This window comes from Vigna unguiculata, chromosome 8 (genome assembly GCF_037176805.1).
Source record: "Vigna unguiculata cultivar grain cowpea cultivar isolate G323 ecotype 2 chromosome 8, ASM3717680v1, whole genome shotgun sequence".
NCBI lineage: Eukaryota > Viridiplantae > Streptophyta > Magnoliopsida > Fabales > Fabaceae > Vigna > Vigna unguiculata.
In genome coordinates this window covers 19,397,992-19,410,203 of record NC_140799.1, presented here as the reverse complement: position 1 = coordinate 19,410,203, position 12,212 = coordinate 19,397,992, and the positions used below count along the sequence as shown (strand labels likewise).

Genomic DNA, 12,212 nt, shown 5'->3' with positions numbered 1-12,212 from the left:
TCAAAAAGCTTTCTTAATCAACTTCACCATATTCATAACTCTAAAAGAAAACAAGATAATCCTTCATCATTGCCTAATTCTTGATACTTCTTCACCTTCCTTTCAATGGCTTCCTTGACTTATGTGTGCAAGTCTTGGATCATTTTAGCCTTTACCTCGCAACTCCATGCCTCTTGATTAGGAAGTGGAAGAAGATCAAGAGGAGTTAAAGGGTTAAAACCATACACTATTTCAAAGGGAGAGTGGGAGGTGGTAGAGTGCATAACCCTATTGTATGCAAACTCTACATGGGGAAGAAGCGCCTCTCATTCCCTAGTGTTGTGGACTATCATGCACCTTAATAGTTGACCATCACTTTGAGGGTGACAAGTGGTGGAAAAGAGGAGTTTGGTTCCAAGTTTTCCCCATAAGGTCCTCCAAAAATGGCTCAAGAACTTTGTGTCTCTATCACTTACAATGGTCCAAGGTAAGCCATGAAGTCTCACTATTTCCTTGAAGAAGAGATTGGCAATATGTGTTGCATCATCAACTTTGTGGCATGGAATAAAATGGGCCCTACGCTTTCTAATCCTTGGGAGCCCTAGAACAAAATTCATTGAAATGTCTACCCAAGGCTTGGAAGGGATGGGTAAGGGAATGTAGAGACCATGAGATTGAACCTTGGATTTGGCTCTTAGACATGCTAGACAAGAATTGCAATGCCTATCAACATGCTTGCGCATGTGAGGCCAATAGAAGTGTTCTTTGAGGACTTCAAGAGTTTTGTTAGTCCCAAAGTGACCCATTAAGCCTCCCTCATGTGCTTTTCTTATGAGTAATGCTCTTAGAGACCTTTGGGGAATGCAAAGCCTTTTACCCTTAAAGAGATATTGGTTGGAAAGATAAAAGTCTTTGCTTCCCCCTTGGTGGTATTCACCATAGATAAAAGCGAGATCATCATCCTTTTTATACAAATCCTTGATATGATCAAAGCTAAGAAATTTAGTTTCAAGCATGGAAAGGAGAGTGTGCCTTCTTGAAAGCGCATCTGCCACTACATTGGCCTTTCCTTGTTTGTGTTTGATCATATAAGGGAATTGCTCTAGGAATTCTACTCACCTTGCATGTCTTTTGTTGAGTTTGCCTTGGCTTTTCAAAAACTTAAGAGCTTCATGATCACTATGGATCACAAATTCTTTAAATAGAAGATAACGTTGCCAAGTTTGCAAGGTCCTCACAAGAGCATAAAGCTTTTTATCATAGGTAGAGTAGTTTAGATGACTTTCTTTGAGTTTTTCAGTAAAGTAGGCTATGGGATGACCCTCTTGAAGGAGCACGACCTGAATGCCAACATTCGAGGCATCACACTCTATTTCAAAGGTCTTGGAAAAGTTGGGGAGGACTAGGAGTGGCGCTTTGATCAATTTCTCTTTTAATATTTCAAAGGCCTTTATTTGATCAATACCCCACTTGAAGTCAACTCCTTTCTTTACCAACTCATTCAAGGGTGCGGCTATGGTGCTAAAATTAGGCATAAATCTCCTATAAAAGCTAGCCAACCCATGAAAGGACCTTAGTTCACTAACATTCCTAGGTGTGGGCCAATCTTTGATGGCCATGACTTTCTCTTGATCCACATGGACCCCATGTTTGCTAATTTTGAACCCAAGGAAGATCACATGATCCATGCCAAAAACACATTTCTCCATGTTGGCAAATAAAGATTGCTTCCTGATAACGCTGTCGTTGACGCGATCAAATTAATACTACTTATCTATAACAACTTCAGTTTTGTTAAGAAAGTAGTCAACAAAATAGTAAGGGTAAAGTAACCCAAAGTCGTCTCCCAACGAACACGGAATTGATTTTTAACAAATTAGTTCTTATAAAACTATACAAGAGTTAGTCAAATAAAATTATAAAAAAATATAGGGGATTAAGATAAACAAAGATAGAAATAAAATTTAAAAGATAAAAAAAAAATAAAAATAATAGTAAAGAAAATAGATTGATTCCATTGCTTTTTTCAAAATAGATTCATCATCGGTTATCTAAAGCTTATTGCTCAATTAATTATTGTTGTAGATTTACAAATTAATCAATGTAAAGTCTCAATTAATTTGTTGGCGTTCTCACTTTTAACCAAAGTACAGTCTCAATTAAAAGTGAGAACTTTTAGATTATCCATAGTAAATTCAATCAAAGTACAGTCTCAATCAAATTTTACTATGCCTAATCATGTCTATTCTTTTATCTCTTCACCAAATAAAAAGCTTAATTAATCAAAGTAAAGTCTCGATTAATTTTCGTTAGAGTAAATACCTTTAACCAAAGTAAAGTCTCAATTATTGGTAAAAACTCATTTAATCACATGAAAGTTTCTAAATAAAATCAAAGTAAAGTCTCAACTAAATTTAAAAACCCTTGAACTCATATGATCAACATGCATATAGATTTAAAATCATTACTTTTTACGAGATTCAAAGATAAAAGACATAGATGAATTAAAACCTCAACAATAATAAAAAGAACAAAGAAATTAATTCATTCTAACCTCAAAATCCATAATGAAATTACAATGGAATCAACCCAAGAAGTTTAGCAATCCATGGAATACAAAAGAAGAATAGAGAGAAGAAAAGAGAGAGAAAGGAAACGAAATTAGGCACCCCTAAGGGTTCCAAAACTCCGAAGTCCCGAGCTTGTTTTCTACTTCTCTCTTGGTCTCTTTATATAGGAATTGGACTGGGCTTTTGGGCTTTATCTGTCAGTTGCTAAAATCTTTTATTTTTATTTAATTAATTAGCAACTTAATTTCTGTCCAATTTCCAATTCTGCCCCTCTTATTTAAGCATTTTTACCAAATTGACCAGAATTTGACCAGAATTGACTGCTGACTTTGACTAGTTGACCAGAGTTGACCAGTTGACCAGTTTGACTGTCCTATCAGACGCTGACACGTGGCAGTGCAGATTCTCTCTCCAAAATTAGGGTTTCACTCTCACACTCTTCTCCCTCCCTCGTGACGGCGGCTGCTCCGACGTGTGGCTGCTCCGGCGAGCTCGCGGTGGCTGCAGAACAGGTGGTGAACTGCGCGGTGGTCCGGCGAGCGGAGGTGTGGCAGTTCTGTTGCAGCGGCGTGGTGGTCGTGGTGGTGTGCTCGTCTCGCGCGTTGCAGAGGTGAGAAGATGGTGCCGCGATGATGGTGGCGCGTGGAGTTCAGTGGTGGCGTGAAGCTGCGCAGGTTCATGGCTCGCGCAGATGCAGGTGTAGGCGCGGTGGAGATGGCGATGGTGGTGGCGCGCGGAGCTCGCGGTGGCTGCGGAAACGGAGCACGCGATTTGTGGTTGCAGGTTCGTGGTGGCTCTCTGCGGAGAAGATGACCGCGAGTGGCACCGCTGGATGGTTCGCGGTGGTGGCTGCGCGGAGCTTCTGCTGCTGTTGCGTTCTGCTCCGGCGAAGTGAAGGAAGATGGTGGCGCTGTCACGGTGCAGATTCTGGCGAGGCGGCGGCGGCTGCCGTGGAGGGTGGAAGGAGAGGAGAAAATTAGGGTTAGGGTTTTGGGAGATGAAGATGATGACGTGGCACTACTTAATTGGTTCACATGCATGTGCAAGGATTAATGCCACGTGGAATGTTTTAATTGGACAAATTTAAAAGTTGGGGATTGCCACATGGCCTGATCTGAGTGAGTTGGGTTTAAGTGGTAAGAGGGAGTGAAAATAGACAAATGTAGGGGTGTAGAAGTAAGTTTTTTTTGTAGCCCATTTGGAATGAGGGGAGTGCATATGTAATTTAGGGGTGCAAAAGTGATTTTTCCAAAACTTGTTAATTTCAGCCTTCTTTAGAGGTGTTTATAATTTCAATCAATGTTTGTAATTTCAATCAATTTATTTTTCCACCTTTAAATAAGCTTAATCTTGACTTCAACTGCATCAACAAACGTTAAAATATCCAAAAAATAATTTATGCAGCTAAAAATCACTTTTTAAGACAATTTTATCACACATGCTCAAACAGTCTAATTAACAGAATTATCAATTAAATCACTCTTTAAGCACACAAATTCAATTAAATACCCAGAGTTAAATACTGAATGAGGGCAAAAATACGCACTCATCATACCCACACACTTATCCTTTTGCACTCCTGGGCAAAATCAAGCAATTTCAAAACTTCTTCTGAGGTATTTTATTTCACATCGACACTGGATCAAAGGAATGAACCTTACTTGAGACAAATCAATATTCTAGAAATCAAATTATCATGTATATACAAACGGAAAGGTTCTTTTTTTCACACATGAGTTAATCTTTTGAATTCACAAGACAATCAATTATGAAAGAAAGCACTCAAGTTAAATGTGTATTTTCTCACCAAAATTCTCTCAAGTGTTTTGGCTTGTGTTTTCACTCAAAATACTCATGTAAGCAAACTCTCATAATACTTAACTAGACTCTAATATTCACAAACTTTCAGAAAATATGCATTCAAAGATCTTGAGGACTTTTCACAGGTTATAACAGGGCCAAGGCAAAGGTAGGAAAATTTTTAAGACTCTTGGGTTTTTGAAATAGTAATGTAGGAAGAATAATGGAGCATAATTTCAAAAACAAGTCTTTTTCGTTTATTGCTTTTTGTTGCTCTCTCTCTCTTTTTTTTTTAGAAAGCAATTATTTTTTTCATTTCAACACTTTTTCATCAACAATTTTTCCTTTTGCCATTTTTATTAATTTGTGGGTGAGGTACTCACCCACACACTTTATTCCTCAACCATTTCTAAACACAATCCATTAGCTCCTTCTTTCTTCCTAAGGTAGAATATGGTCTTTTTCTTTTCAAGGTTATGCAATAGGCTTAAAACAAGAAAAAGAGGTTTAAAGCTCAAAGGGGCTACCAATGGATTAATATCAAGGTGGGCTTATTTGGCCAAGTAGCTAAAACAAAAAAAATGCCTCAGTCATATCAAATCATGCATATTTACCTAAGATGCAGAACAAAAGAGTCAAGCTAAACATTTGAGTATAAACAAACATGAGCAAGTCACTCAAGAAAAAATATAGGAATGGCACATGGTGGTCCATCCTTTGCATTAAGGCTCAAGACTCACAAGGTCAAATTCTTTCACAAAAGATTTAATCAAGAAATTCTCAAATCAACTCAATTAGAAATTCATAGAAACAAACCACTCATATCAACATGACTTTTATTTTTCCAGAATTATGATCATCCCAATTATTGAATCAACTCCTAAAAATTCAATGTCAATATGTTTTATTGAAAGCAGGGAAATATTTTTGGTGGATTTCTTATGAGACATATTGTTTAAAAGTTTCACTTAGTAAAAAGTTAATACTTTCACAATTTTCTCAAAAAGAAATCACAATTTTTTTTCTTTTTAAATGAAAACAAAAACAAAAAAAAAATAAAAATAAAAAAAATCCTACCTACAGTTTGTCTCCCCCACACTTATTTCAAAAAAAAATGTGCTTGATGGACTTATTTTGGGGAGGAAACGAAAAATTTTATGACTATTGGCTCAATCTGGCCATATGTCAAAATTTATTTTCTTTAACTTTATAAAGTACAAGTCAGCTTGTACAATTTTATTAAAGAAAACAAAAACACATATTTTTGAAATTTTTTTAATACTTTTAAAATTAAAAACAAAAACAAAAAACAAACATGCATGCAAATTAAATTTTTTATCAACAATGCTTTCAAAAGAATTTGAATCTAACCTGTTTTCTTGTTGCAGCAACCTTTCTTCTTTTTCTGCAGCCATGTCAACAAAGATAACCACTGAAAACTTATTTGCATCATTCACATCAACAAACTTGATGTGTGGATTGTGTGGCTTCAACTCAACTTGAGCATCATCAAGTGCATTCAGATTGTTAATAGGATCATCAGTAATCCTCATAATCTCACCTTGTGAGCAAAAATCTGCACTTGAAGTAGTTGAATTTGCTGCTTCATTATTAACCAAGTCAGTTGCAATAGTAGATGCTTCAGCTGCATCTTCGAATATTGTTGGCTCTTCAACTGCACTTGGTTCCTCCATTGTATTGTTCTCACAACTTTGCTCTTGAAAATGATCATTTGTACTCATATCCTCATCAATGGGTACAACTTTATATTCACATTGAGCATCATCAACATATCCATCAGTAGATATGTTTGTGTGAGAATCTTCAATTACTTCATCAGCAACATCTTTAGCAAAATTGATATGTCCATCAGTAGACATATTACTATGAAAATGATTATATCCATCAGTAGATATATCAATGTGATGTGATTCCGCTATTGGTTTTTCAGACTGATTTTGTAAGCTTTGTGTCGCGGCATTCATCATCTCTTTCTGATCTGTCTGATCCATCTTCATCATTTCAGTCATCATTTTCATCATATCTTCCAAAGTGACCTTTCTCACTGCATCATTCATTAGCTGACTCAAATCTTCAGACATTTGTTCAGCTCTGATGGCCAACTTCAGAAGCACATCTTTGATTTCATGACGAAGTGTATTAAAATCTGGATTTTCAGGAAATCTCTGATGGGGTTGAGGGGTGGTATTAACAGTTACAAGTAATTCTATGAAGTTGTTCTTACTTGCATCCCTCAACATATCAGACAGTATTTGCTTATTTTCGTACCACTCTTGCTCAATATTTCTGCATCGTTGATCAACTCGCAACCTTTCATCCATGGACTCTAATTTCTCTATAACTTCACCCATTAGTATCATAACTTCCCTGTAGGATGGTCCATTGGTTGCTTCAACTTGTTGTGGTGGTACATATTGTTGTTGAAAACTATTTGGAACATATGGTTGCTGAGGTGGACACTCAGAATATGGTTGTTGCTCATATCCCAAAAAAGATGATCTAGGATATAGATCATTAAATTGTCGTAAAGTTAACCCACTTGTATCAGGTGCAGAAGTAGGTGTGACAATTTGTTGCTGATAATCATATGAATCACGTGGTTGCTGTGGATAGTAATCATAATTCACTTGAAAATCACACTGTTGATTATTTTCATATGAAAAACTATTTTGCATTTCTGAAAGAGGTTTTCTGAAAAGAAATAAGTTGAAAGCTTGTTGAGTAGACTTCCAGGAAAGAGAGATGCGTCTCAATGGACAACTTAAGTACCTTGTCTTTCCTTAGCCAAAGTTTTTCCCAACTAGTTTCACAAATTTCCCAACAAAATTCCTCAAACAAAAACTATGCTTAAAAAAAATAACTAAATAAAATAAAATAAAATAACTAAAGAAAATAAAAAAAAAAAGTTAGAACAAAAATTGAGAAAAGAAAATGTTAGTGATAAACAAAAAATAAAAATAAAAATAAAAATAAATAAAATCAAAAGAATAAAAATAAAAATAAAAAAAATAAAATCAAAAAAATAAAAATAAGAACTAAAATGATAAAAATTCTAACCGTGTTCCCCGGCAACGGCGCCAAATTTGATAACGCTGTCGTTGACGCGATCAAATTAATACTACTTATCTATAACAACTTCAGTATTGTTAAGAAAGTAGTCAACAAAATAGTAAGGGTAAAGTAACCCAAAGTCGTCTCCCAACGAACACGGAATTGATTTTTAACAAATTAGTTCTTATAAAACTATACAAGAGTTAGTCAAATAAAATTATAAAAAATTATAGGGGATTAAGATAAACAAAGATAGAAATAAAATTTAAAAGATAAAAAAAAAATAAAAATAATAGTAAAGAAAATAGATTGATTCCATTGCTTTTTTCAAAATAGATTCATCATCGGTTATCTAAAGCTTATTGCTCAATTAATTATTGTTGTAGATTTACAAATTAATCAATGTAAAGTCTCAATTAATTTGTTGGCGTTCTCACTTTTAACCAAAGTACAGTCTCAATTAAAAGTGAGAACTTTTAGATTATCCATAGTAAATTCAATCAAAGTACAGTCTCAATCAAATTTTACTATGCCTAATCATGTCTATTCTTTTATCTCTTCACCAAATAAAAAGCTTAATTAATCAAAGTAAAGTCTCGATTAATTTTCGTTAGAGTAAATACCTTTAACCAAAGTAAAGTCTCAATTATTGGTAAAAACTCATTTAATCACATGAAAGTTTCTAAATAAAATCAAAGTAAAGTCTCAACTAAATTTAAAAACCCTTGAACTCATATGATCAACATGCATATAGATTTAAAATCATTACTTTTTACGAGATTCAAAGATAAAAGACATAGATGAATTAAAACCTCAACAATAATAAAAAGAACAAAGAAATTAATTCATTCTAACCTCAAAATCCATAATGAAATTACAATGGAATCAACCCAAGAAGTTTAGCAATCCATGGAATACAAAAGAAGAATAGAGAGAAGAAAAGAGAGAGAAAGGAAACGAAATTAGGCACCCCTAAGGGTTCCAAAACTCCGAAGTCCCGAGCTTGTTTTCTACTTCTCTCTTGGTCTCTTTATATAGGAATTGGACTGGGCTTTTGGGCTTTATCTGTCAGTTGCTAAAATCTTTTATTTTTATTTAATTAATTAGCAACTTAATTTCTGTCCAATTTCCAATTCTGCCCCTCTTATTTAAGCATTTTTACCAAATTGACCAGAATTTGACCAGAATTGACTGCTGACTTTGACTAGTTGACCAGAGTTGACCAGTTGACCAGTTTGACTGTCCTATCAGACGCTGACACGTGGCAGTGCAGATTCTCTCTCCAAAATTAGGGTTTCACTCTCACACTCTTCTCCCTCCCTCGTGACGGCGGCTGCTCCGACGTGTGGCTGCTCCGGCGAGCTCGCGGTGGCTGCAGAACAGGTGGTGAACTGCGCGGTGGTCCGGCGAGCGGAGGTGTGGCAGTTCTGTTGCAGCGGCGTGGTGGTCGTGGTGGTGTGCTCGTCTCGCGCGTTGCAGAGGTGAGAAGATGGTGCCGCGATGATGGTGGCGCGCGGAGTTCAGTGGTGGCGTGAAGCTGCGCAGGTTCATGGCTCGCGCAGATGCAGGTGTAGGCGCGGTGGAGATGGCGATGGTGGTGGCGCGCGGAGCTCGCGGTGGCTGCGGAAACGGAGCACGCGATTTGTGGTTGCAGGTTCGTGGTGGCTCTCTGCGGAGAAGATGACCGCGAGTGGCACCGCTGGATGGTTCGCGGTGGTGGCTGCGCGGAGCTTCTGCTGCTGTTGCGTTCTGCTCCGGCGAAGTGAAGGAAGATGGTGGCGCTGTCACGGTGCAGATTCCGGTGAGGCGGCGGCGGCTGCCGTGGAGGGTGGAAGGAGAGGAGAAAATTAGGGTTAGGGTTTTGGGAGATGAAGATGATGACGTGGCACTACTTAATTGGTTCACATGCATGTGCAAGGATTAATGCCACGTGGAATGTTTTAATTGGACAGATTTAAAAGTTGGGGATTGCCACATGGCCTGATCTGAGTGAGTTGGGTTTAAGTGGTAAGAGGGAGTGAAAATAGACAAATGTAGGGGTGTAGAAGTAAGTTTTTTTTGTAGCCCATTTGGAATGAGGGGAGTGCATATGTAATTTAGGGGTGCAAAAGTGATTTTTCCAAAACTTGTTAATTTCAGCCTTCTTTAGAGGTGTTTGTAATTTCAATCAATTTATTTTTCCACCTTTAAATAAGCTTAATCTTGACTTCAGCTGCATCAACAAACGTTAAAATATCCAAAAAATAATTTATGCAGCTAAAAATCACTTTTTAAGACAATTTTATCACACATGCTCAAACAGTCTAATTAACAGAATTATCAATTAAATCACTCTTTAAGCACACAAATTCAATTAAATACCCAGAGTTAAATACTGAATGAGGGCAAAAATACGCACTCATCACTTCCTTATGGTACTTAGCACATCCCTTAAGTGTTGATGACATACTCATCTATAGTATGTCTTCTCTAGAATACTATAGATGAGTATGTCATCAAAATAGACCACAACAAATTTGCCCAAGTATGGTCTAAGCACATGATGCATGGGCCTCATGAAAGTGCTTGGTGCATTAGTCAACCCAAAGGGCGTGACTAGCCATTCATACAATCCAAACTTGGTTTTGAAGGAGGTTTTCCACTCATCTCCTTCCTTGATTCTTATTTGGTTGTAACCACTCTTCAAATCTATCTTTGAAAAGGTGGTTGCACCATGAAATTCATCAAGCAAGTCATCTAACCTAGGGATGGGATGCCTATATTTGATGGTGATATTATTGATGGCCCTACAATCTATACACATTTTCCATGTTCCATCCTTTTTTGGAACTAGGATCACAGGCATATCACAACATACTATGATGCACCCATCCTTTTTCTAACAAATCATTGACTTGTTTTTGAATTTCTTTGGCCTCCTCAAGATTGGTCCTATAGGCTGGCCTATTGGGCAAAGATGATCCTTGGATGAAGTCAATTTGATGTTCTATACCTCTTAGAGGTGGAAGTCCCTTTGGGGGATCTTGGAACACATCCTTGAATTTATCTAAGACTATAGACAAGTCTTAAGGACACTTAGGAGGATGGTTTTGAAAGGAAGGAGAAGACTCACTTGGATAAGCAAGAAAAACTTGTTTTTGAGAAAGCATTACCTTTTTAGCTCCTTTGAAGGAGATCAAGCTCTTCCTTGCTTCCTTGGTGTGCGCCATTAGTTGCGCCTTCTCTTCCTTCCTTTTCTCAAACATTTTTTTTTGTCATCACTTACTTCTTTAGGGGATAAAGGTAGTAATGTGATCCTTTTGCCCTGGACGTTAAAAGAAAATTTATTGGAATGGCAATCATGGAAAGCTTTTTTGTCAAATTGCCATGGCCTTCCAAGAAGTGTTTGAGTTGCTTCCATGGGCATTAAGTCACACAAAACATTATCCTTGGAATTCCCAATGGAGAAAGTGATGAGAACTTATTTATCCACATTTATTTCACCATTTTCACTTAACCAAGATAGTTTATAGGGCTTGGCATGAGGGATGATGTCCGACCAAGCTTGTCCACTACCCTTGTGCTAGCCACATTGACACAACTTCCACCATCAATAATGAGGGAATAAGTCTTTTTGTTGATGACGCATCTTGTATGAAAAATATTTTCCCTTTGAGATTCAAATTCCTTTGGGACTTGGCCCAACATGCGCCTCACAACTAAAAGACCTCCTTCACGAGGTTTGATCTCATCTTCACTTAAAGGGGAAGAAGTGTGTGATGAACTACTCTTAGGGGAAGAGGGAGGGGAATGTTCACTTTCAACTTCTCCTTTGGAGTTCAAGAACATGTTCCTCTTTGAAGGACAATTGGAGGCTTTGTGTCCAAAGCCTAAGCATTTAAAACATTTGATAGAACTAGTTCTTGGCTCTTGAGAAGAAGTTGGTTTATCATGCATAGTCCTAGTGAATTGGGTTTAGGTGTGGGGTCGTGGGAGGATTTGGAAGGTGTTTTAAAATCCTTTTTCTCCTTACCATGCCAAGGTTTAGAGTAGTAGTCATTGTATGAAGTACTTTTCTTAGCCTCTTGTTTTCTTTTCAATTGGTTTTCAACTTTCAAGGCCAAGTGCAAAACTTTGCTAAGAGTGGAGTACTTATACAAGTCAACTACATCTTGATTTTCCCTCGTTAGACCACTCACAAACCTAGTGACCTTCTCTTCTTCATGCTCATCATGGAGTCCTACCTTTCAGAGTATAGACTTCATCAATTTGAAATATTCTTCAACACACAAAGACCCTTGTTGAAGCCTTTGGAGCTTCAAAAGAGTCTCCCTCCTTTGATGGGAGGAGGTTGCCTTTGATGTTGCACTTGGTGCCTTCTTTCTCCACCCCATCCAGGACTTCTTCTTCTTTCCTCACTTCTATAGGAGTCCACGGAAGAGATCTCCTCCTTGCCTTTCTTTCCTCTCTTGGTTGGATTTGTTGTTATTGTTGCACTTGTTGTATTTGTTGCATTTGTTGTTGCATGAACATTTGAAAGACTCTCTCTTGTTGTTCCCTATCTTCTTGCCTTTTAAGCTCCATTTGTTGGAGGAGGCTAGTGACATCAACGATGGTCCCTTGATGTGCCATGGTGATGAGGCCGATGGCACCGTTGATCGGTGGAAATGTACTCTGTTCAATAGAGACGACCTCCAAACGTCGATTGTTCTGTGAAATCGACGGGAAAACCCAGCGGAAGATCGATTATTAAAGTGAACGCTCGAATCTGATGAAGGATTGACCCCAACCAAGGATGGAGGCACATGCTTA

General features: G+C 37.5%; 1 pseudogene; it reads right to left on the bottom strand.

The window, feature by feature from the left end:
• Window positions 1–305: 305 nt before the first annotated feature.
• LOC146884200 (uncharacterized) lies at window positions 306–11,794 on the bottom strand (annotated as a pseudogene).
• Window positions 11,795–12,212: the final 418 nt, after the last annotated feature.